We start from the raw sequence: 24,788 nt of genomic DNA on the forward strand, positions 1-24,788 counted from the left end.
GTGAGAATCTGATTGTCTCAACTTGGATTCGGCCTACACCTCTTGTCCAATCAGAAACCCCTAGGAGGCAGTTTGTGCATGACGCCATAACTCAGTGGAATTCAGTCTTATAGACCAGTGCTTCTCAAACTACAGTGTGCATACAAATCATATGGTTATCTTGTTTAAGTGTAAATTCTGATTAAGTCTTGCATAAGGCAGGAGATTCTGCATTTTTAAAAAGCCTCTAGGTAATACTGCTGCTATGATTCACATATAGAAGCAAGTATAGAAGACAGTTTGGACCTATTCCCAATACAATGACTCCATCTTTTCCCCCCCGCAAAGTGCAACACATTCCTTCACGGCCGCCTTCTGTCCCCTAGGGTCTCATCTCCCCTTGTCATAGAGTGGAGTTTATTCAGGTGTGCTTGTCCTCTCTGAGAAAATCCGTATGTTCTCTAAATATATTTTTCTCACAATCCTCTAACAATTAACCTCATCAAAACTCCTGATCCTTAAGTGTTTGTTCTCATCTGGTTTTCATGGAGAAAAGAAATGAGAGCAAATCTACATGATTAATGGGAACCTAATTGGTGAGCATTGATTATATCAAAATATGTAAGAAATATTTGGATATTTGTTTTTTCCTTTGAGAAAATATGCTATATGCCCAAGGACTGAATGTCTAATGGAGCCATTTCAGTCACTGTGACAAGTAGATAAAGAAAAATCTGAAGACAACATATGCATAAGGCTACACATTGTCTCAAATATGGCAAAACCAATACAATATTGTAAAGTTAAAAAAAGAAAAATATTCCAGGTAGAAGTGCACAAGTCTAGAGAAGTTCAGCTGGAGTCTAGAGAAGCCGTGGATTCTGGCTGTCTCAGCAGTACTTAGGCGGTTCTGAACTGGCTTCAGAACCATGGATGGTATTCAAAGAGAGTTGGCTATGTCCCAGCTAAAATTATCCAGGTAATTTGTGCAGAATCTGTCCCCTGTGTTCAAAATTACATTTTGTTATGCATAATATCAATTAAGCATTTTCATGAGGAAAACTAACCCACAGTATATAAACACTCAACCAGTGGAAGAGAAAGAAGGGGCAAGGCTGCACATCTGAATTCTCAGTCAATGAAAGGTTTAGGGAATGTCCTAAATAACTGAATTTGTGTTAAACCCTCTTAAAAAAAATGTAAGCCAATTTAAGTACTTTGGTTATGGCATTAAACTTTTCTAAATAAGAACTGTTTTCTTTTTCCTGTCTCTTATTGGGCCATTTTAATGAAAATTAAACTTTTCTAAATAAGAACTGCACTCTCATATTGGAACACTTTAATGAAAATAGTTTCAAATATCCTATAGGCATTTCTCTAAGGCTTCCCAAGCAACAGATCCTCTGCAGACTCTATAAGATTTCATTGATTCTTAAAGATAAAAAGGTATCGATCTTCGTTGTAAAATCCATTGTAAAATGCTCCAGGAGTTTGTTGCCTCTTGCACCGCAGGGGACCTGGAAATCTTGGAAGATATTAGTTGCTGCCAGCAAGACTTAGTATTTGCTTGAGTTTCTTCATTTCCCATACGTATGTGCTTGCACGCCAAGCCAGGAGCATTTACTCCCATTGTTAGTAACCTCTTGCAAAACAGACTTCCTCAATATAGTACAAATTCTGAAGGAACAGAATCAAGGAAAATAAGCTTGGTGTGTTTTTCTTGAGAACCAGATGCTTCTGCGGTGTGTTTTTGGCAATTCTTTTATCCACCTATTAGACCAGCTGGAATGGGGGAAAGAGGCATGCTTTGAATAAGAATAAAACAATGGCAGGAAAATTTTTCATCAGCCAGTGTTGTTGATAAAACAGTCAGCTTGAGGTAAGGAGTGACGCATATTGGAGTCCCTGCCTAAGACATCAAGGTTATTTATCAGGAGACCTGGAAGTAGATTGCAGTCTCCCAGTTTTTTTAAAAAAGGTTAATGTCATTGAGATGCTAGCACACATTCAGAAATGACAGCTCCTGCCTACTGCTAACTTAGGACTGCCCAGTTTCAATTCTCTTTCAAAATATCTTCATCTAATCTGAGAGATGTAGACATTTTCAGTTTAAACAGTTAATTTCCCCTAATTACAGAAATTGGTTGACAAATGCTTATTTTAATTTGCATTTAAAGAGGCCCATTGGATGACTGACCAGTGGTGTGTCACATGGCACTTGGTGGCATTTGTATGAAAGATCCAATCCAGGGTTATTCCGGGTCAAAGTATATATATATTGAATTTTCATATAGAAAGTAAGATTTAGACTGGGGTTTAATGTAAGAAAAATGAAAAGAGCAAAGATTTCTATTGCAATAGTTACAAACCTGAGCTCTGGAGTCAATTGGATTCTGATAAGAAAAGTTCCTTGCTTGTAACATGCTGGCTTCTTCACCTGTAATTATGGAAACAGTTGCTGCGAGAATTGGCTGAGATCATACGGGTGATGTATACAGAGTGGGCACGTGGGGAGAGCTCAAAGCACTAAGACTGGTACTACACAGCTCTGATCCCACTTGCCCAGCTCCACCCAATGCTAATCCTAAGAAAAGAGATTTCTGTTACATGGAAGGGAGGATAGGAGGAGCTTTGGAGAACTTTCTAGAACCACTGTCATCCCTTTAGAAGTCATGGAATGAAATGAAAGTCTTCCATTTGCAAACTGGACATGACCACCCCCCTTCACCTGCCCTTTTGCTACCAGGCTCACCTTGTTTAAACACCAGATTTTACTTTGGATTATTTGCATTCCTCTCTCCACGACTGTTCTTGAAAGGAAAGAGAGTGTTGTGTTACTGTATTTGTCACAAATTCAAAGGGAAACCCACTGGGAAATTAACAAAACCCTCCAAATAGTTTGGTTTCCCCTATTCAGCCACAACTGCCTTGCGGTGCCATCTGCCCTCCTGGTTGAGCTGAGCCGAACTATTGGAAGCCCCCACAGCCCCCAGGCTGTAGCTTTCTGCAGTTGGAAATGAGAAAACTACAGAAGTCTTCAGACTATTCCAGAAATGTCACTACTCTGGGGATACAGAGTATTCTACCATTTTTTTCTAGATTGGTAGAGAAATGAAGATGGATGTGGAAGGAACAGAAAGATTAGTAAAGATTATCTTGCACATCTCAAAAGGGAATGATTTTTTTGGACATAGACTCCACTTTGGCAAAGATGCTGCATCAAAACCAAACTTGCTGTGGACAATTTTAGTTCATCTAACTATATTTCTTGCATCACACAAAAGATAAGACAGATAAACATAGCTTGGAGTACCCAAAAGTATTTCTATCCCCTGGAATGATTTAGAAAGTAGGAAAATAGAACCAATGATCTTTCAGCTAGCTCAAGTCAAGCCAGCCTAATTCCAAACATTTCATATTCAGAGCAACAGGAACCTTCCTTGAAGCACTGGCAAGTTTATAGGTTAGAGAAGTGCCAGCACTGATAGTCCTGACCAGAGTGGCAGCACAGGGACCACTGCGCCCTGGAGAACAGCTTTTCTGTCTCCAGATCCCGTAGAGTGCAGTGTTTGCAAGACTTGTTGCTCAGGCACCCAGGTGATGCTCTCAACTGCCTTCCCCTCTCATGGCTACTAAAACCCCTGGGATCTAATTACAGTGCAGTTAACTTACTCTAACAGAGATTTCAGCCTTGCATGTTGTAGAAGGTACCCATACTGCTCACCAGAGACCTTGGAATCAGTGTTCTGTTCAGTGTCTGCTCCTTGCATTCACTTTACTGGATCTGTAGAGAACACAAACCTAGCCTGTTGTGAATACGTGTGGGGAAGTCTGGATGATGGCGGTGTGAGCTGCCTCGACTTGTTTACCAAAGTGTCTCTAAAATGAGAGTAATTTCAGAAACTAAGGTGATATCTTCCTTTTAGCCGTCTCCTCTGAGTACATGGTGTGAAAATGTCTAAACAGACCAAAATTTTCTTTCTGAATATTGCAAAATGGTGGCCTTTAGATCTATTTATTAATATTGTTTATTTCAGGGAGAACATTTAGTAAAGTGTGAAAGCCATATAGTTTAGCAAGCATTTTATAAGCTGGATACTAAAGAAATTTAATTAAGCTTTTCTTATAGAACAAGACCAAACTAATAGTTAGGAAGTTAAAACACACAGGTTTGGTGTCAACGTTCTCATTGATGACTCCAAGAAAGATGACACAGGTACTTAATTCATATTTTGATGCTAAATATGTCCTGGACAGCTCCATCTGTCAGGTCTGAAGAACACAGAAGTGAGAAAAGAGAACAATACAGTTACAGTTCTTTACCTGCTTATTTTCCCCTGATCTCCTTTATGTGATGAACCTGTATTCATGTCTGTTTCTTCAGAAAGGGATATTAGGGAAGAAATTCTGAATGTTGATATATTTCCAATAAAATACATTTTATGTTATTCATCCAACTTCTAATCATTAGGATAGTCCTTTTTTCCTCTCTCAAAGGAATCCAGTCTACCCCAGACCAAGAATTTGATGAGGTTGGTCACACTGTTTGGGGGAGGGGAGGAGGAAATATCCCATTTTATGATCTGCCTCATCTTAGGGACAAGAAGGAGCCAGAAGAGGAGGTAAGTTTGTTGTGGGTACATTTACCTCCAAATACTGTAGAAACTTCTAGAAGGGAGCTATGATAATGCTGTAAACTTGCAACTCTACCTTATTAAGGGAGGGTGTGTGTAGGCCTCATATCTTTGAAGTAATATTTTGTACAGAGTAGATTACCTTTAGAAGTAACTGAAACTTTCCCCAAATAACAAAAGTGATCCTTAACCTTGTGATGGATCTATAATGGATGACACATCTAGAGGAATAGGCAATCATGGACAGAATTTAGCCCTTTTTTAAAGACTCCGGATCAGTTCAGATGAATGTTGATCAGAATCGCAGGAAGTGCCTCTGGGTTGATGGCAAGGATAGGAGATGCCAGTTCATAGGAATTTGGGGCATGATCCCTCTAGAGTCTGTATTGAGTACAAGTCCCAGGCCTCAGACCTGTTGGGTGAATGGTGTGGCTCCTGAATTAGATAATTGCGGAATTCTCTGTATGGTTACTATTAGACTCAAATACTACATATACAGGCATGGTGTCTGTGACTGTGGTGTGTAGAATAGAGGCTATCAGACCTGAGCTTTCTTTTTTGGTTGCTCCGCATAGAGTGGTAGTTAAATTAACTTGCATATGACAGAGCCCACTTGTTCCTGGAGATACACATCTGCTCCAAAGATAGAGCATGTTGGTGATCACACTGATGAGAACTAGTAATCTGGTTGCAAAAACTCCCAATTCTTTCCTCCAGAGGAGAAAGAATAAGACCACTTTATCTTAACAAGGTGCATTTCTCCACAAAGTTTGGTTTATCTTTTTGCCTTGATTTGCTAATATTGGCATAAGAAGGTGAATATTTGTTATGCAAGAAACAAACTATAAAGACGTGTATGCACATATATGTATGTATAAATACACATTTATTATACAAGTAATAAAAGGGAAGGAAACACTATATACCAAAACTGCCTATTTTCACAGTCTTAGAACTTCAAAGTGAAAATCATAAAGCAAGATTTTGAGAGTATTTGTGTATTTTTAAAATTCAAATAATCTGTTGAATAAATCATAGTAATTTCACCAAGCATTCAAAATTATTTTTCTTTAACTGCCTTAGTCTGCGTGGGCTGCCATAACATGGACTGGGTAGCTTAAACCACAGAAATTTATTTTCCTGCAGTTCTGGAGGCTAGAAGTCTGAGATCATGGTGCCAGCATGGTCAGCTCCTGGTGAGAGTCTGTCTGCAGAAGAGCCCCTCTTGCTATGGCAGAAGCGGAGAAAGAGCAAGCTCTGTGGGCTCTTTTCATACTATGAGGGTCTCACCCCCATGACCTCATCTAATCCAATTACCTCCCAAAGCCCCTATCTTCACAGACCATCACACTTGGGGTTAGGGTTTCAATATACGAATTTGGAGATCAGTGGAAAAGGAGGGCATCAAATGAATCAATCAGTAACATATGGTATCACATTTGCAAATTACACAGTCTTGAGAGGTACTATTCTCTGTAATATTATGCCTGGCCTAAGCACTGTAGTTGGGCTTCTCTGGTAGCTCAGATGGTAAAGAATCTGCCTGCAGTGCAGGAGACCGGGGTTGGATCCCTGGGTTGGGAAGATCCCTTGGAGAAGGGAATGACTACCCACTCCAGTATTCTTGCCTGGAGAATTCTATGGATGGAGGAGCCTGGAGGGCTACAGTCCATTGGATCCCAAAGACTCAGACACTACTGAGCGACTAACACTTCCAAGTACAATGGATCATGTGGATTAATGATAAGGAGAACTGTACCGAGAGAAAAGAAATTAACCAAAGTAATAGAAATCATAAAAAGTATTGATGTTGAAGGAACCACAGCTCTTTGAAGCTAAAATGGAGAAATCTAAGAGAGGACACAGCTCACAAATATTTTTTGAAGATATTTGAAGACTTGCATATTAAAGAAGGATTTGGCTTCTTTATAGTTTCAGAGTAGAATAAGTGGAAATTAGAAGGAGGTAGACTTTGGAAATGTGTAAGACAGAACCTCCTAATAAAAGTTATTATTAAACCCCTAAATTATATAGTAAGGTCTTCAGCATGGAACTTCTTCAGACTGACAATCCTCTTCCAGAGAAATTCTAGCAGCAGTGTTTGTGTTAGGCAGAATTTGAGACTGGATCGCTCCATAGTCTATTCTGATTCTAAGATGCTATGTTTTAAGAGCTCAGCTTCTAATGGTAGTTAGTCTTTAAATGATTCAAATGTGAGTGGGAGAAAGAATTTAAGGGCCAAATATACAGTATTATTTTGGGTTATATGAAGGGGGATCCAAAATGTGTTCTTTCTTTTAGGGATATTCAAAGAAAATGTAATTTCAGACCAAATGGGCAAAAAAAAATTATAAAATAAAGAATTGGTTGATAATTAGGAAAAATCTCATCTCGAATGATGAGATAAGAGTTTTTTCTCATTGTTGTTTTATTTTGTTTTAAGGGCATACATTCTTGTTTATTTTGTGAACTGTATATTTTCTATGAAAAGGACAGACTGATGGATATTCATGACCTAAAAAAATAGTACTAAACATGTTGTAAGAAAAATCATTCTCGGCGTTTCTTTAGGGAGGACGCCCAGAGCAAGGGGCTTGGCTTCTGGGAAGGAAGCCAGCAGGATATCAGTAAAAAAAAAAAAAAAAAAAAAAGAAAAATCATTCTCAGTCTAAACTAAGGTTGATTGATCTTGTCAGTTATCTGCCAGTACTAAGGAAATGTATCCATTACCTAATCTTGCCTACTCTTAAATAATCAAAGTTCTAGAATAAAGTACTCTGTCTCTTTTTTTTATATCAGAAATGTGTAAGAATTCAGTTTCTTCTAATAAAGATACATGCTTCAAATTAATTTGCTCCCTCATCTGAAAAATTCAGTCCTGTTTAATTAAACTAACTGGAAATCCAACCAACCTAATGAGTATCAACTAGAAGAACTTGATAAAATGTGTGTAATTCCAATGACTGACTAAACCTTCTAGAATCTGAGATCGGAAGATGGACAGTGTCTGTTTTGTCCATCGCTGTATTCCTTCTTGGCTTTCATGGTGCCTGCCAGGAGGAGGTCCTCAATAAAAATGTATCAAGTTAATGGAAAATTATTTTCAGAAAGCTAATGATTCAACTGATGAGATATACAAAAACATATCAATCAAATTCCACTAGAGAGTTGCTTCAATTACTGTTGTCTATGTTGGTTTCTCAAGAACTACCCACCAAATGCGTCATCCAGGGCCTTTGGTTTCTTTCTGTTTTCCTTCTCCTGTTGCAGTATTGTTATTGCATGAGCAACAAATGTATACGAAGATGTGAAACTCAACTTAGATTTGAATACTGGTTATGTCTCTTTGAAAAAGTACATTTAGTAAGGTTTTAGATTTGGAGGAAAATTTACTAACAAATTCTGTTATCCTTCACTGAAACCCTTGTGGGTCAGAAACAAAGATTATATAAAGGAAAAGCATGGGTAATATAGATTTATAGGGAGTACATTTTTGCAGACTATGGTTGCAATATGAAAAAAGTTGAAACCAAAATTTATGCATTTGAGTGCCTTCAGGCAAGAAAATAGAACACATATTCTTATTATATGAAGGTAGAGAACTCAGTGAGAAAAGAACACTGGCCTGTGAATAGGAAGCCTAGATTTTTATCATAGTATTGGGTATCATTTAGCGTCCTAGACTCAAAGCAGCTCATCCATAAAACAGAAGATAAAGCTTGGTCACAGAAGGTCTGTCTAAAGCAATGGTTCTCAAAGTGTTTTCATTCAAGCATCACTTGAGATTTTGCTAGACATGCAAATTTTCTGTCTCAGCACAGGCTCCATTAAGTCAGAAACTCTGGAATTCGGGCTCAGTAACCTGTTTAGGCTTTGCTCCTTGTGACTCTGGAGCACATCCACTTTTGAAAACCATGAATTTTGGATTCTCTTGGAAACCTATGGTGAGGACTTTAGAGGCTCCGTTCTCCTACAGCTCTGAGAAAAGGTCTCTACAGTGTGGGTGGAAGCATCCAACCTGCCAGGAATTGAGGTCAGACAGAAAGAAATTAGGGGTCATTCTTTTGCTCTTCTCTGCTCCCCTCCTCTACTCCCCTGCTCCATAAACTCACACCCACCAATATAAACAAATTGTCCTCAAATGACTACTCACTTCCAGCCTGCTGATACCTGAAATCCCTTAAAGGGAGAAAGGCCTTCCAATCAACAATTAGATTAATACTGTTAGTATTAATATATGAACATATTTACATAATGACGATAAACCCAATAATATTATGTATTGTAATAATAGATTAAAATAACTTGTGGTGGAGGTAGTGTTTTCTATGAACACTTTTCAGTCATGCATAAGAAATCATTTTCTAAGTGTGATAACAAACAAGAGAATATTAGCTAAAGGCAGAAAGAGAGAGGTTCCAGTAATAGGGATGAACAGGGAGCTATTAAGAAAAAAAGATTGTGAACTTTCCATACTTTGCAGCCATTCCTTGAATTACCTTCAACAAACATATTCAGTTGAAGACCTTCATGAAGATAGATTTTCCCCCTAAAGCTACAAAGTCAAACTGTTCCATTTCATGTGATTCTTGAGGATTTTGACTTTGTTTTGATTATTGTTGTTGTTGTTTAATCCACAAAAGAACTTCCTTGTTAAAGAATTTGTCAATTTAAATTGTCATTATAATTCATAGTGACATAGTTCATTCATAGTTTATAAGCCATAGTTTATTCATCTTCATCATTACGATGATAAATCAAAGCAAAGATTGAAGGTGGCTGCCCCTTCATTTCATTCCACATATGTTAGTCTGGACATTTTCACCAAAGAAATCTCTTTGAAAAATTCCACTTCATAAGCAGTCTGTTTTAGGTGACAACTCTCATTTACTTGCCTGCAATGTGGGAGACTCAGGTTCTATCCCTGGGTTGGGAAGAATTCCCTGGAGAAGGAAATGGCAATGCTTTCCAATATTCCTGTCTGGAGAATTCCGTAGAGAGGGAAGCCTGGCAGGCTACATTCAATGGGGTCACAAAGAATCGGACACAACTGAGCAACTAACACTTTCACTAGTTTGTTTTAGTTTTCAAACATGTATTATTTATTTGTGCTTCATATTATTTTTAGTTCATAATATCTTTAAGTTCAAATTAAGTCTGCATTGTACAGTGCCTAACAGATAATCATGGGCAGTAAATATTCAGTAGCATTTGTGATAACATAATATTTTAGGTTTTCTCTGTTCTAGCTTTGAAATATCAGAATAAACAGAGAAACTTTCCTTTTTCCTTGTTTCCTGTAGCTAGACTTGGGATATGGTTTAACATCAGGATAAAGGATAACAAATGGAGGAAAATATGATGCAACATATGAACTATATACCTGTTCATGTTTCATTTACAGATCTTAAAATATTATTTTTCAGTGTTTGGTCCTTGGAAAGAACACACAAGACACTTCAAAATAACTCCCTTACACAAGTGGGAATAACAACCTTGATGAAGTATGAGACTTTAGAGTTTATAAAATAGTTTCAAGAACACAATTTCATGTGATTCTCCTAACAACCTGTGAAGTAGGCATGGGGTTGTTACCTCTTATTTACTCTGCTGGAAAAAAGTGCCTAGGAAGATTTAGTGATTTACCCAACATCACAAAATGAGTTCTAAAACCAGTTATTTGTCCAGATGCTTGTGTCATTCATGTTCAGCTACCTCTTCTATTGTGACCATGAGCTCCTCCCAGCCCCACTGTCCCGAGTCTGGTCAACCTCCACTACTCTGGGCCAGGTCACATTTCAGTAGGTGACAAAAGGAAAGGAGAGAGTTCTTTGATTGGTAGACTTTTGACTGGAAGGAGATAGACGCCATCCAGTATCTAAATCTAAAAGCAGACATGGAAATTCTAGTCTTCGCCAACATCTCAGCCCGCCACAATAACACTGAAAGTATCACCTGTGTCCTCTTTCAGAGAAGTGTATCTTCTTGGTCCTAAACTCCATGATTTTTCAATCCTGGCCAACCCTTAGAATGACCTGAGAAAATTCTTCTTTAATTCAGATGCTCTGGCCTCACTCCCTGTGCATCTAAGATGGGGCGCAAACACTGATATTTTTGAAAGCTCCCCAGGTGACAAATGTGCAGCCAGGATTGAGATCCACTGATACAGCTGAAATGGAAGCAAAGACTGTTATATACTGGCACAGAAGCCGCCTTTTTTCTCCACAAACTAGGTAAAAAGAGCATGTCTGTTGACAGTCCCAACCATTTCTATGTGGAGGCCTTGTATAATTTCCAAACAAGTCAGAAAGTTGTGTCTACCAGGGAATTCCTGTGGGCTATTATTAAAGGGCTTATGGTTAACTGATGGGCTGAATTAATGGTGAGCATTAAGGCAGATGGAACCTCAAAATTCGGGCAGATTAACAAAGTGACCAATGTGAAGGTACAGATTTCAAGTTTAACTTTGAATTTCCTATCTCTCACAAGACAAGCACTGGTGGTAATAAAAAGGATGCTTTCTTTCCTTTACCAGTCAAGTGTGCATGGACCAGCCCTTATAAAAACTTGGGTCTATCCAGATAGACATAGGAGGAGAGCTATAATTAACTTGAGTAAGCAAAGTAATAAACAGCAGCCTGAAAAACAACTTCTAGAAATCTAAGAGGGACCAAGGGTCTGTCCTTAAACTACCCTCCTGCACAAGGAAACCCCTAGAAATTACATCAAGAGTTGTTTGCTCTCCTTATATTGGGCTCGATTACATGTACATGGGTATGAGAGAGTCCCATTGAGGAAGCACCTAAGGACAAATAAGCTTATTAAAGTGGATGAGTGGTAAGAAATAATTCATTTCATATAAAAATGAGGAAATGAATGTATCATATGAAGTTACAGTACTAGAGGAAAAATATTATATTGTACTCCTTAACAAGGTTAAATATACAAATTGCATCTGAAGTTCCTCTTTCACCAAAGGTATATTTGACCCTACACTACCTGGAGTAAGGAGATATCTAATTATTAATTAATGTTTGCTAAGCAATTATAAATAAATAGATTCATAATCAGAAAACCATTGAATCACTCAAAATCATCTAAAATGTCTCCATGATTTATGGAAGATAAACCCACAATACACCAAACGCAGGCAGATGGAGTAGATTTTTATTTATTTTTTACTTGGAGGATAGTTGTTTTACAATGTTGTGTTGGTTTCTGCTGTACAACTCAAATGAATCATAACTATATATATATATATATATATATATATATATATATAATATCCTGTCTTTGGGGCCTGCCTCCCACTCACCCCCTGTGGAGTATACTTTCTAAAGTCAAGAATTTGCTTTTATCACATTAGAAGGGGAAAGAAATTTATGTATGTAATTTTGTTCAACAAATACTTCTTGAGGATCAATCACGGGTTTGACATTTTTGAGAGTAAAAAATAACATGGGACCTCCTCAGAATAACTATAAAACAAGTATTAAATCAGCAGAGAATGCTAGTCAATATCATAGATGTATTAAATTTAAGACAGCAGATATTGAAGTTCTCATTTAAATATACACGACTACTGAGAAAGAAGCGTGGATTAGAAACATGAGTACTGTCAGCAGTCGGAAGGACATAATACAAGTTGGTGAAGAGCCCTAGGGCCCAGTTTCACTCTTTCCTCATTTTAGCAAACTTTTATAAAACAGCACTTTCATTGGTAGTAAATATTGGCCGTCTGCTGCCAACAACAGACAATCAGGTCCAGCTCCCTCAGACCAGAGTCAAAGCTCATTCAGAACTAAAGCCATTCATTGTGCGTTGTCGGGTGTTCCCTTGCCCCCACCCTGTAGTCCGAAGTCAATCAGACTACAGCCCCTCACAGCCCCCTCAGCCCTGGCCTTTACCATGCTGATCCTTCAGGCCCCAAGATCCTCTGGACCCCCCACCCCTCCCAAACGTTAACCCCCACCCACCCACACACTTACACCTACTCAGTTCCTGCTTGTCCATCAAAATCCAACCCCAGACCTGAAACTTACTCTGTCAGGTCCAAGTTAAGGAGGCAGTTTGTGTCCATAGCAATTTGCCTGAATCCCGGTATCTTGAAAACAGTATAATAACACATATATATGGAATTTAGAAGGATGGTAATGATGGCCCTGTATGCGAGACAGCAAAAGAGACACAGAGGTATAGAACAGTCTTTTGGACTGTGGGAGAGGGCGAGGGTGGGATGATTTGGGAGAATGGCACTGAAACATGTATAATATCATATGTGAAACAAATCGTCAGTCCAGGTTCAATGCATGATACAGGATGCTCAGGGCTGGTGCACTGGGATGACCCAGAGGGATGGGATAGGGAAGGAGGTGGGAGGGGTTTCAGGATGGGGAACACGTGTGCACCCGTGGCGGATTCATGTCAATGTATGGCAAGACCGATATAATATTGTGAAGTAATTAGCCTCCAATTAAAAGAAATAAATTTATATTTAAAAAATAAAAGCAACTCTACAAGCAGTTTCCATGAAAAAAAAAAAACATTAAAGGTTCTAAAAGAGACATTTTGTTAAAGGTCTGCTTCTGAAAGAGACGCATATATTGGTTTTTGTTGGCACTGTAGCCAGTAGGAATCATGGTTGTGAGCTAGTTCGGGGAGACAGGAGGAAAGGAAAGCCATGTGTACAAGTGGAAATTTGGTCTTTTCTGAGGAGAATAGGAGAGTATTCCCTGCTGTTAGAAAATGATAGCATGATAAAATTCTTAAAGCTAACATATCAACAATCTTTGCCAGTCTTGCCAGAATAAGTTACCTTCTGTACCGAATGGCTGATTGGCCTGAAAGACAATCTTTCTGGCTGAGAGACACCAATTGAAGGCCTTTGCCATTATCTAATAAATGTAAGGCTTCTTGCTATAACATAATTTTAATGAGTTAAAAAGACACATTCTATTTAACACATTTGTCAGGGGAATAATTGGATCTACATACAGATAAAAATGAGTGGAAAATGAATTAAAATAGACTTCAAAGTTTATTTTCTTCATAAGTCTGTTATATAGTAATTATTTTTAATTTTATTGATGCTGCTGCTGCTAAGTTGCTTCAGTCATGTCTGACTCTGTGCAACCCCGTAAACGGCAGCCCACTAGGCTCCTCTGTCCCTGGGATTCTCCAGGCAAGAATACTGAAGTGGGTTGCCATTAACACAATTTCCTAGCTTTCTTTAAATAAAGAGATATATTCACACAGAGAAAGTGAGAGATTGATTTCAAAAATTATTCTTCCAACTTAATTAAATCTCCTTTAAAGTTCACCCTGAACTGAGGAAAATATCTTTATGGGTCGTTGATACACATTTAGATTTAGGAAGCTTTCCCAGAAAACATAGATTCCTTAGTGGCAAATATGCAAATCTTAATAAATACATTGAGAATAATAGCAGAGCATTTTCTAATTTTCAAAATCATAACTACATTTTGACACTATCATTGGCTCATTTATAAACAAGCTTGTCTTTCAAGTTTCTTTTTCTACAGTTCCAGATTTATTTATTTTTTCAAATAACTCAAGCAGTGATGCTCACTCTTATTTAGGTCATAAATATTTTTGAGCAAAGAATTAACCTCACTCAGAAACCCATTGATTTCCCAAGTGATCCAGCAACCAACCATATTATTTGATATATTTAGATTTCCTTTAAATTATATATTATATAGACTCCCGAATGCTAAGACAGAAAGTAATGTTTTCATTTTCTACCATTACAAAGGACAGGAAAATGACAGAAACAAAAGTGCAGATTTTTATCAATGTAGGACAAGAAGGAGTGTTTTGTGACTTTGTTCTCTGTCAATTTAAACCATTTAAACAATCTAGCTCTGCTGCAGAGAAGAGAAGTGTCCTCTCCTCTTTTAAACTCATTCTCTCTCCCATTGTGGAATGTTAAACAGCAGAAATACGCCCATTTGACCCCAAATGTGGTCTTTTATCTTGGCCTGGTTGTTTTTGATCCAAGACAGAGAAACATGCAGCTAGTTACCCTGATTCCTTTCCAGTGTGCACTGCACTTGTGTGAGTGCCTCTGAAAGGCCCAGGGCAGAGTACAGTGGACATATTGTTTGGTGTTCTTCCCTCCCTGAGAAATAACAACCCCACTTAGAGCACAGAGGTGCTGTGAGGCTTAGACACAATAAATTCCAATTACAGTTCTTTGGAAATACAGCACTGTGGCCAAATATTAGGGCTGATAAGAAACACTCAGGGCCCATCATCCCTGAACTGGCACTTTTAACAGCCCCGTTCAGAAGGAAGCTGGAAACAGTTGTTCCCTTAAAGCCCGTGCCTGTATTTCTGAACTAGTGTGTTATTGTTATTATTGTTTACCGACTGTGTGATAATTTCAAGAATCAGAGGAAGTAGCTCATTTGGGAAAGATAACATGCATATTTTTTCTTTTACTGTAATTCCATTACTAAGAATCTATCCTCAGAAAATCTAAATTACATAAATGGTTTTTATATAGAGATGTTTCGGCAGTGTTATAAGAACCAAAAATTTAATGACAGTCCACATGTTTAAGAATAGGAAAGAGATGAATTTCATTATCATCAAGGCATATGTTGAAACATTATGTAGCCATTAAACACTACATTTGTGAAAAGTTTTAATGACAAAGAGAACTGTTTTTCTTATAGTTTTAAGTGAAAAAGAACCCAAAATGGTATGAGTGACATAGTGCCAGCTATTATATATGCATAATATAAAATATGTGTTATATATGTATCTAGATAAGACTGCAAAGAAAATAGGAAATGTTAGCAATAGCTGGTGGGTGGGGGATCATACCCAACACTTCCCTTCTTTATATTGTCCTTTTCATTCCCCACTTATTACAAGAAGAATTTCTCACGTTTTACAAAACAAACAAATACACATATACAGGCATCCAACCACTGGAAAAGAACTCAGAACACTTACTTTCCAATCTGTCTTACCATTGTAAATTGCATGATGTTGGGAAAAATCTCTAAATCAATGCTTCTTTCATAGACTGTGGTAATTTTATCTCCTAAGAGTATGCTAGAATTAACTGATATATTGTATTTGAAATAATGTTTTGATAAGAAAAATCCCTCTTATGATACATACTGTTGTGATTACATAACAGTATTTCTTGGAGGTAGAGAAAGTGGGCCTCTCATAGTTTTTCCAGGTCACCCTGTATAATGAAGATGGTTTGACCACCATTCCTTTCGCCGCTGCTTGGAATTCTGACCACCATGAAGGAAACAGAAGACGGTGGTGAAGCCTGGTTCCTGTAGACTAAGTAAAAAACTAATGCAAATTTGTTATATGTTTCCTTCTTTTATATAATGTGATATGCATTTTGCATTATTTTCAACCTTTCTTTAAAATTGACAGCCATAATTTGAAAACTCCAAAAAGTGATACTAGAACATTACAATTCTCATTCCTTTTCTATCAGTGATTCAAATAGTGGCAAGAAAGTAGGAAGAAGGGAAAGAAGGAAGAAAGGAAAAGAGGAAGGGAGAGAAGGAGAGAGGGAAGAGAGAAAAAAGAAAGAAAGAAATAGAAGGAACTCAGAAATATGGATCCAAAGTTTACTACAAGGAAGGTTGGGAAATTTAATTCTCCTATATGTTGAGAAAGAGGAAACAGAATGACAAGCAGACACCTTTTCTTTCCCACAGATTAGGAAAAAAATCAAAGGATTTTGGCAACTAAGATCCCTGGGGTTCAGTCTAGTTTGGGAAGGTTGTAGATTGTATGTATCTTGAGAGATATTTCTGGAAACTTTCACCAACCACTAGGTGACATTAAAAAAAATCAGAGTTCATAAACAAATCTTTGTTTGCCTTTTGAGGTCAACACTTCAACAGTCTATACCAGGATTTAGGAATTTCTAACCCACAGGGGCATGGGTAGTCATTGGACCTAATTTTGTTCTTAGACCCTGCCCTTCTTTCAATTCACATTCTAGATTTTTTTTTTTTAATCACCTAGAAGAATTTTAGCCTTAGCCAATACTTTGACAAAGTTAATAAGATTTGACATCAGCTTCTGGTTCGTAGAGCAGGAAGGTGTAAGTGGAAAGTAAGATCAGAAATACAGCAATGAGAAGTGCATTCCCTAACTGGGATCATAGTAACACAGGCGATCAGGGTCAAGAGGTGAGGCGGAAACCATTCATAGTCCAAGTTCTAGGGCTAGAATGAGGTCAAGTCTGAGAGGCTTGTCCCTGAAGTGAATTTGCACATGGCACGTCCAGATTTCATTCACCCAGAATTCTAGTCCATGTCATGAGCTAAACAGACCACTTTCTGGTTGAATTTATGTTTTACTCACATCTCAGAACTAATTGCAAACTGAGATTTGTTTTGATACTTTTGCAGATGGTTGATGGAGAAATACATCCTAAAAGTGACTTTTCACTTCTAATAGAAAAAAAAAGTTTTTACTTTCCCTTTTCTTCTTTACAGCAGAAGTATGTGTAGAATTTGTCCTGAATTTCCAGACTGCTCTGTTACAGGGATGGCTATACTCAGTGGCTCTCAATATTCAGTCATCTGCCTTCTTGAGTGAATCTTAAATATGGAGCATCTTTCTTCTCAGAGTAAGACTCACTTTAGGTCACCAAAGGCCCATTTATCACTACTTATTTAAACTATTACAGGATCTGAATCATATACCCAAAATCATGGAAAATATAATAATCATTTCATAATACATCCTTTATTATTAATAGTGGCTGCACTGCCTGACCTTGGAATCACTCCTCTACATGACTGCACTATCCCTGTGTCCAAATGTGGATCTTGGCCTTTTGAATAATATTCTCCTTTTTTACCCAAACTTGTCTATCTTGGCTAACCAGAGGCTTACTGTGGATGGATCAGAGTAGGCAAGCATTAGGGTGTGTGTATATTTCTAAGTGCCTGAACTAACATGGGACAAGCTGTATGGATAGTGGGTAACTTGATGAAACAACCTCAATTAGGTCTTCATCTCTCACATTATCCAGGGTGGCTGGGCTTGGATTCATAGGCTGTGTAGGCATTTGTTGTTAGATTCTTGTCTTAAAAAGAAGAAGAAGAAGAAGAAGAGGAAGAAATGTGAGAGTGTAGCTTTTTTTCGATTGGAGAAATAAATTTCTAGGAAATGATAATGGTTTAGAATACGGTTTATGTGTATCCCTCAGATAAGAGTTTGCGGTCTTTGTTTTGCGTGTGCCTCTCTCATGGGGTGGCAAACCTAATTCCAAGACAATAACATATTTGTGACAATTGAATAAAAGAAAAATTAACCAAGAAAAGCATTTGAGTAACCCCTTTAATTCCCAGATTTACCAACCTCTCCCTCAACTCGGTACACCCACAGGGGCCCATCACTTCCAGTCCTCTGCTCAGAATCACCCTCTCAACTTCTCTTTTCTCAGGAAGAGTCACTGTCAGCAAAAGGAGTCATTTTTCCTGGAACTGTCTTTTCAATCTTCTGATCTGGTTTTGGCCCCCACCCCAGTTCCAACTCATTATTAGCAATGTACAGAGAATGGGAAAAAATCAAGATTCCTTTAGAGATAGACACACAGACTGATAGAGATGGAAACAGACTGGCTTAAGTAACCGCTTACTTTGTCCTAATGTACTCATTTTATGAATATGTCTGTTCACAAGTGGTTTCAGAGTTGTGATATGGAAAAGTTAGGGAGTGAGGAATGTGTATTTAATGTCTTTTTCCTCTTCTTGTGGGTGGTTAAGGAGCCACCTTTCAATCATATGGTTTTTCAGCAGTTCTCTCATTTTAGCTAGGAACAGAAGAAGGAAAGTGTGAAAGTCTATATGTAGAAAGAGCTAGTTGAACATATAAGAAAAAGAAGGCTATAATTCCTTTGTTAAAAAGAGTACTCTGACAAAAGACTCTAATGTGAATGTAATTTTCTCCATTTTAATTAATAGCCAACTAACGTCTGTATTCCAGTATGAATTTTTTTTTCTAATATTATCTTCACTATGGAGAGTAAATTTAGGCCCATTCTACAGTTAGAAAAATGGAGACACAGCACATTCAAGGATTTCATCCAATATAACAAGAGAGCCAGACAAAAGCTAATGACTTACAGATGTAGGATATTTTTCAAAGAAGACACACAAATCATGTTATCTTTGATATTACATGTGTAGAACGAACAAAATGCCTGCTTTTGAGACTTAACAATAATAAGAGGGGGAAAAAAACTTTTCTTTTTTTTTTATTTTAAAATTCCTCTGTGTATGTAGTCATTTCTCTAAGACCAAGCCAGGGTATTTTTTTATGAATAACAAATCTAACTAAATAAATATTGCAACAAGTTAAATTAAAATTTCCATATAATAAAGCTTAAAATTTCTACCCCTCTTTACCAGTTCTTTTCTGGGAGAAAAACACAGGCATGATGACAATGACAAAAAAGAAGTCTTTCTCTCTCTTCCCAAATCCAGTAGACAGGAATAGCTGTGGAACTTACTGTGTAAGCCAGGTACAGAGGTCCCTGCCTTCAAGTGGCTTTCATACCAGAGACCATAGGTGAGACAAGAGTGCTCTTTGGAGTGAACATGGAGAGCCATCCATGTTGGGGAGCAGATGAGAAGCCATCAAACTTGGTCTAAAGATCAGGATACAATTTGTGGAAGAGGTGAGAACCAAACGAATACCTAACATATTTGTAGGAATGAGCCTGATGAAAGAGTGTGAGTGACATTCCAGAAAGGTGAGGCAGCATGTGAGAAGACCTGGAGATAAAAGAGCTGGCAGCATATTAGTGAGGGCTTCCCTGGTGGCTCACATGGTTAAAAGTCTGCCTTGAATGCAGGAGACCTGGGTTTGATCCATGGGCTGGGAAGATCCCCTGGAGAAGAGAATGGCTACCCACTCCAGTATTCTTTCCAGGAGGATTCCATAGACAGAGGAGCCTGGCGGGCTACAGTCCATGGAGTTGCAAAAAGTCAGACATGACTGAGTGACTAACATACACAAGCATATTAGTAGAATCCAAAGAAATCCTGTGTGACAGGCGTGATGGGGAGTAGGGATAACTTACCTATCAGAATTGCCCTTTTGCACTTTTTGAACATATTAAATTTATGAACATTCAATAGTGTGCTAGTTAAATAGATAAGACTAGGTTTAACTGCTGACACTCCATACAAACTTGTGGATAAAAAAAAAAAAACTGGATGTACACACGAACAAAGCCTTTGAATATTTTCCTTAAATGATAGGGTTTTTTCTGAGCTTCCCATTATAAGCTGGGTTAAAACCCAAATCCTATAGGACTAGCATTTATGTCATTAATGTCCAACCCAAACTCACTGTTTAAGAAGTTAAAGGAATATTTTTCTTAAAAGCTCTGGTATTTGCATTCTATCTTGTCCAGTTATTCTTAACAAAGATATTTGAGATTATTTTCTTGATTTTGGACAAACTATATATTCATTTTAGGGCTTCCCTGGTGGCTCAGATGGTGAAGACTCTGCCTGTAATGCAGTAGACCCAGCTTCAATCTCTGGGTTAGGAAGATGCTCTGGAGAAGGGAATGGCTACCCACTCCAGTATTCTTGCCTGGAGAATTCTATGAACAGAGGAGCCTGGCAGGCTAGAGTCTATAGGTCACAAAGAGTCAGACATGACTGCACAACTAACACTTTCACTCCATTTTTAGGAAACTTGGAATATAGAAGAAACCTATATAGAAGAAAATAAAATTGCCCACGATACCACAATGCTAATAGCCATTGTCAATATTAATTTGCATAGAATATTCATTATATTATTTTCTACGCTTTTCTATAGAAATATATCATAAGTTTTTTAGCAATTTGGGTGTATTCCTTTTTGTGTACATGTATTCATGTGATATATATTATTGATTTTTAAACCAATTATATAATTTACAATTTTTTGTAGAACTATATCTAGTGTGTAACTTTCAGCCTAGTTGAAAATAATTTGTAAGCTATAAAGCTGTTGTATTTCAAAGAGTTTGGGCTCACGCAGACCTCTATTCATTAGTTTTAAGACACCACTGTGAAATGACGTAGGTGGCAAGTATTATTATCATTGTATTGCAGATGGGGCACCCAAAGCAGACAGCAGTTGCATAACCAAGGCAGAGCTAGAAATATACTGGGGTTATTTTGAAAGTAGGTAGAATGTAAATTACAGGTGAAATTAAACGTTGGCACTTAATACTTCTAATCAAAAGCCTCATCTCTTTGAAATGATAATGCATAAAATGTACCAGCCCTCTCTTACTTCTCCACGAATTAAGAACCAAATATGACCTTGGGGAGTCCACATGGGTATGAGTGGAAAGTTAAACCAGTTGCATATGCCAAGTTGTTGCCAGATTCTTGCCTGAAGGTTTAAATGGTGTGTTAAAGCTACAAGGAAATCTAAAAGATTGCATTGAATTTGGATGATGAAGTCAAAATACCCATAGGTGTGTGCATGAGCAAACATACAGAGATACACAAGAATTTTAAGACCAAAAGTAACACTGGAGCCCAATTCCATGGTATTTTTATTAGTAATCTTTACTTGGGCACAATTTCACTTGAAGGTAGTGGGATTCTTTTTCCTGAGTCAAGCCTGCGGACTCAAGTCTGTTGGGAGCCAGCAGACCACAGCAGACGTCATCAAATCCTGGTGCTTCAGGATGTACATACTGATCACCGCAGGGGTCGGGAAAGATTTTATTTTTTAACTTGCTCAGGCCTGCACAATTGTCAGCGGATATAACCCTTGCCTTTCTTTGAAGTGTGAGCTATCAAAAACTAAATAAACCAGATGGAGTTATTTTCTGACTCAAGGTGACAGCGCAGAGCAATGCCTGAATGTTATTTCTTTTTAAAGATGGAAAGAGAATTACAGATTTACTACATTAATTTGCATCTTCCTTTGAAAAGGTGGATCCCCCAAAAGAAATTTTTCTCAAGTGCCTTTTGTCCTGATTGTAAGTAATAAAATTGAAAATAAGAGAAAGGGCGGATGATTGACCACTTAGCAAGAGAATAAAGGGGAAATTGTCAGCTATGACAGTGACAAACACTGAGTTGGAGGCATTCAGATAACCTCTGTTCTCCTTGTGACCAGATAAATATACACTCTTGGTTCCCAGATTCCTTCCATACTTGGTGCAATGCTTGAAAAAAATATTTTTTGACCAGGTTTTTGGCATTTTCATCTTTTCTGGGAATACTTCTAAATGACCTAGGGGAAATTTTCTAAACCAGAGAACAGTTTTGGCAGCAAAAGCAAGCCTCAATATGTATTATGACTGAAACAAAGTAATTTAGCCTTTTACTCATGCAAGGACCTATGAGAACATCTATGTTAAGCAAAATAAAATGAATTTGATATCTCTATTTTAGATATGTGAACAAATGTTTTACATTCTTATTATTTTAACTCTGTAAAAGAAAATTTGGTTGATGACTTGCTAATAAATGAGAAGAAATTAAGTAGATTATTAATGTCAGATTTGTAATTTACTCTTATAGAATTAAGTTCTCAATTGTATTATATTTGTTCTACTTATATGGCTGCTTTCTCTGTTATCATGTAAAAAGTGTGTAAAACAGCCTCTCTGGACCTTTGTTTTTCTCATCTATACAATGGATATAATAGGTCCTATTTCAAAGGGCTACTGAGATGATTAGATGATACAGTATAAGTAAAATTTCTCACCCCATGACTGTACACAGTAGAGTCTTTCTGATACATTCCTTTCTACCTTCTTGTTATTTTCTATGGCATTTGAAAAAAGTAGTGTGAGGATTTCAGTGGATTAATTGTGTAAAGTCCAACTGGTAAGGGCACAAAGCCAGGTATGTGTGGAGGAGCTACCATTTATGAGTGCTAACTGCGTACCTGGCACATAATAAATGCTCTATAAATATTAGCTATTATCATACCACACACCTCGTTTTATCCTCACAATAACTCAGGAGAGTGTTTCTTTTCATTCTCATTTTCCAGTTGATGAAACTAAGGCTTGGGAGGTCAAGTAACTTGCCCAGTGTCACACAGCAGGATTATGACAGCCAGAATTTCAACTGAGATCCTCTCCAGAACTCCTGGCCTCACCCCTGCATATGCCACACCTACTGAAGTATACGAAGTATTGGGCAGGCAGGCCTGGGGCGAAGTCCATCATCTGGAACAGGACAGGGAAACCAGAAGTAAAATAAAATAAAAAACAAGGTAGCTGGCCTTCTCACCTGTGAGAGGAATTCCTAGTAGCAATCTCTAAGCCTACTTATTCACAAGCATAATGCAAGTACACAAGCATAATGCATAAGTACTACTTATTCAAGTATATTTAATCAGCCTTGTTATCTGGTCTCACATCCTCTAGAAGATCTGAAGCAATAGAATTGAAGGTAGGGACAAGTTTCTAAAGCCAATTGCCTTGAGAACAAGAAAAATGAATTCTGAAAACCTGCCAAATGCTGACCCAAAACTTTTTAAAAATGTAGTAGCCTGGAGCCCTTACCATACAAGTCCTTGAAGTAATAGATAGTCATAATAAAGTCATTTAAATAGTTAGATCAGAAATGTGTTACACATTTTATATAAAAAATAAATTTCATCCAAATATTACTGTGTTTAGGTCAGGGACTTAAATAGGAAGTATCAGCAGGGAAAACAATCATTTAAATACATTTCCTCTGTTGACAGTTTTAGCTAACTATCAATATTATCAAAACTATTGGATTTTGACAATATTAATTTTTCATTATTAATCCTGAAAATTTAACCACATTAACTTTTAGTTTTTTACTTGCTGGACTTTACTCCATTGTACATAATTTTTTGAATTGAGTGATCAAAATTGTGCCAAAGGCAAATTTTATATCAGGCAGTATTCAAACATCACTGAAATAGGAAATGGCTTCTTGCACTATTTTAAGAAGGAGTTGGCAACTTTTAATGTTACCACTAATATTTTAACATAAAGGATGATCAGGAAGAAAATGAACTCATTTTCTATAAACATGCAAACTTTTAAGAATTTCTACCCTAAGCATTTTTGACCGAACAGGTTATGTTTCAACATACATTGACAACATTGGTTGACAGCCCTGGGAAGTTAGGAACTATGACGGCAGTGGATGGGATAGCCAGGGAAATTTTCAAAAATATTAAATAGTGACTTAGGATTTTCAAAGGCATCGTTGTCTTCTGACTTTTATCTGTAGATTTTCTTGAATTTGGGGGCAAATCATTTGATCCCCAGAAGAATCCCAATCTCATTATGATTGACAGGACCCCAGAATGCAGATAACTGAATCCAGAATAAATCAGGAAGACATACCTCCACCAGAGTCCCTTCAACCCAAGTCCTGCAAACCAGAGTCCTTGAGAAGCTCATGAATAAGGACCAGACAAAACTTCACCTAAGAGATGGACTGATTTTTCTTTCATCCGTTTCTTTGTTTAGAGCATTACTCCAATGCATTCCCCATTTAGTATCAGACTCCTCTTATACATCCCAATTTCCTGGTAGCTCCATGCAGATTAGATCAATAGATGATCACTCTGGGACTATATTCTTCCCCTGAAGATTTTTGGTCTTTGTCCTCCATGGCCTCAGACAGACATGGAAAAATCATACAGTGGATATAGCACCTAAGCATTATGTCCAACCTGACTAAATGTGATCAACTCCTCAGCATTACGAACAACCCTGATCCCAACCCAGTCAAGAAAAAGGAGGCCAACCCGTGGCATGTAATCTGGATCATCATGCCATTTAGAGTCAAATGAAAACCTCTGAGGGCTTCCCAGGTGGCTCAGTGGCAAAGAATCCATCTGCCAATGCAGGAGACGGGTTCAATACATGGGTAGGGAAGTTCCACTCCAGTATTTTTGCCTGGATAATTCCATAGGCAGAGGAGCCTGGTGGGCTACAGTCCAGGGGGTCACAAAGGATCAGACATGACTGAGCATACACATATGAAAAACTTTGAACACTCTAAGTAACAACTCTAAGTGCTTCCTCATCTAAGTAACTCAAAACAAAACAATAAAGGAATCTTCATCACTTAAAGAAGTCTAACAAAGTTCTAATGGTTCTTAAGATATTTATTTCCATACTTTAAAAATGTA

The 24,788-nt window shown here is 37.6% G+C and overlaps 1 protein-coding gene across 4 annotated transcripts in view; it reads left to right on the plus strand.

Moving 5' to 3' along the window:
• Window positions 1-24,788, plus strand: part of PDE7B (phosphodiesterase 7B) — a 380,722-nt gene that overhangs the window by 168,502 nt on the left and 187,432 nt on the right. The window contains exon 3 of one of the 4 annotated variants that reach the window (XM_059889704.1): window positions 1-24,788. This exon is cut by the window's left edge and continues 30,377 nt beyond it; it is cut by the window's right edge and continues 22,718 nt beyond it. The exons of the other annotated variants lie outside the window; for them this stretch is intronic. The gene's annotated coding sequence lies outside the window, so the exon portion shown is untranslated. 4 annotated transcript variants of the gene reach the window in all.

The sequence above is a fragment of the Bos taurus genome, chromosome 9 (assembly GCF_002263795.3).
Source record: "Bos taurus isolate L1 Dominette 01449 registration number 42190680 breed Hereford chromosome 9, ARS-UCD2.0, whole genome shotgun sequence".
In the NCBI taxonomy this organism is placed as follows: domain Eukaryota; kingdom Metazoa; phylum Chordata; class Mammalia; order Artiodactyla; family Bovidae; genus Bos; species Bos taurus.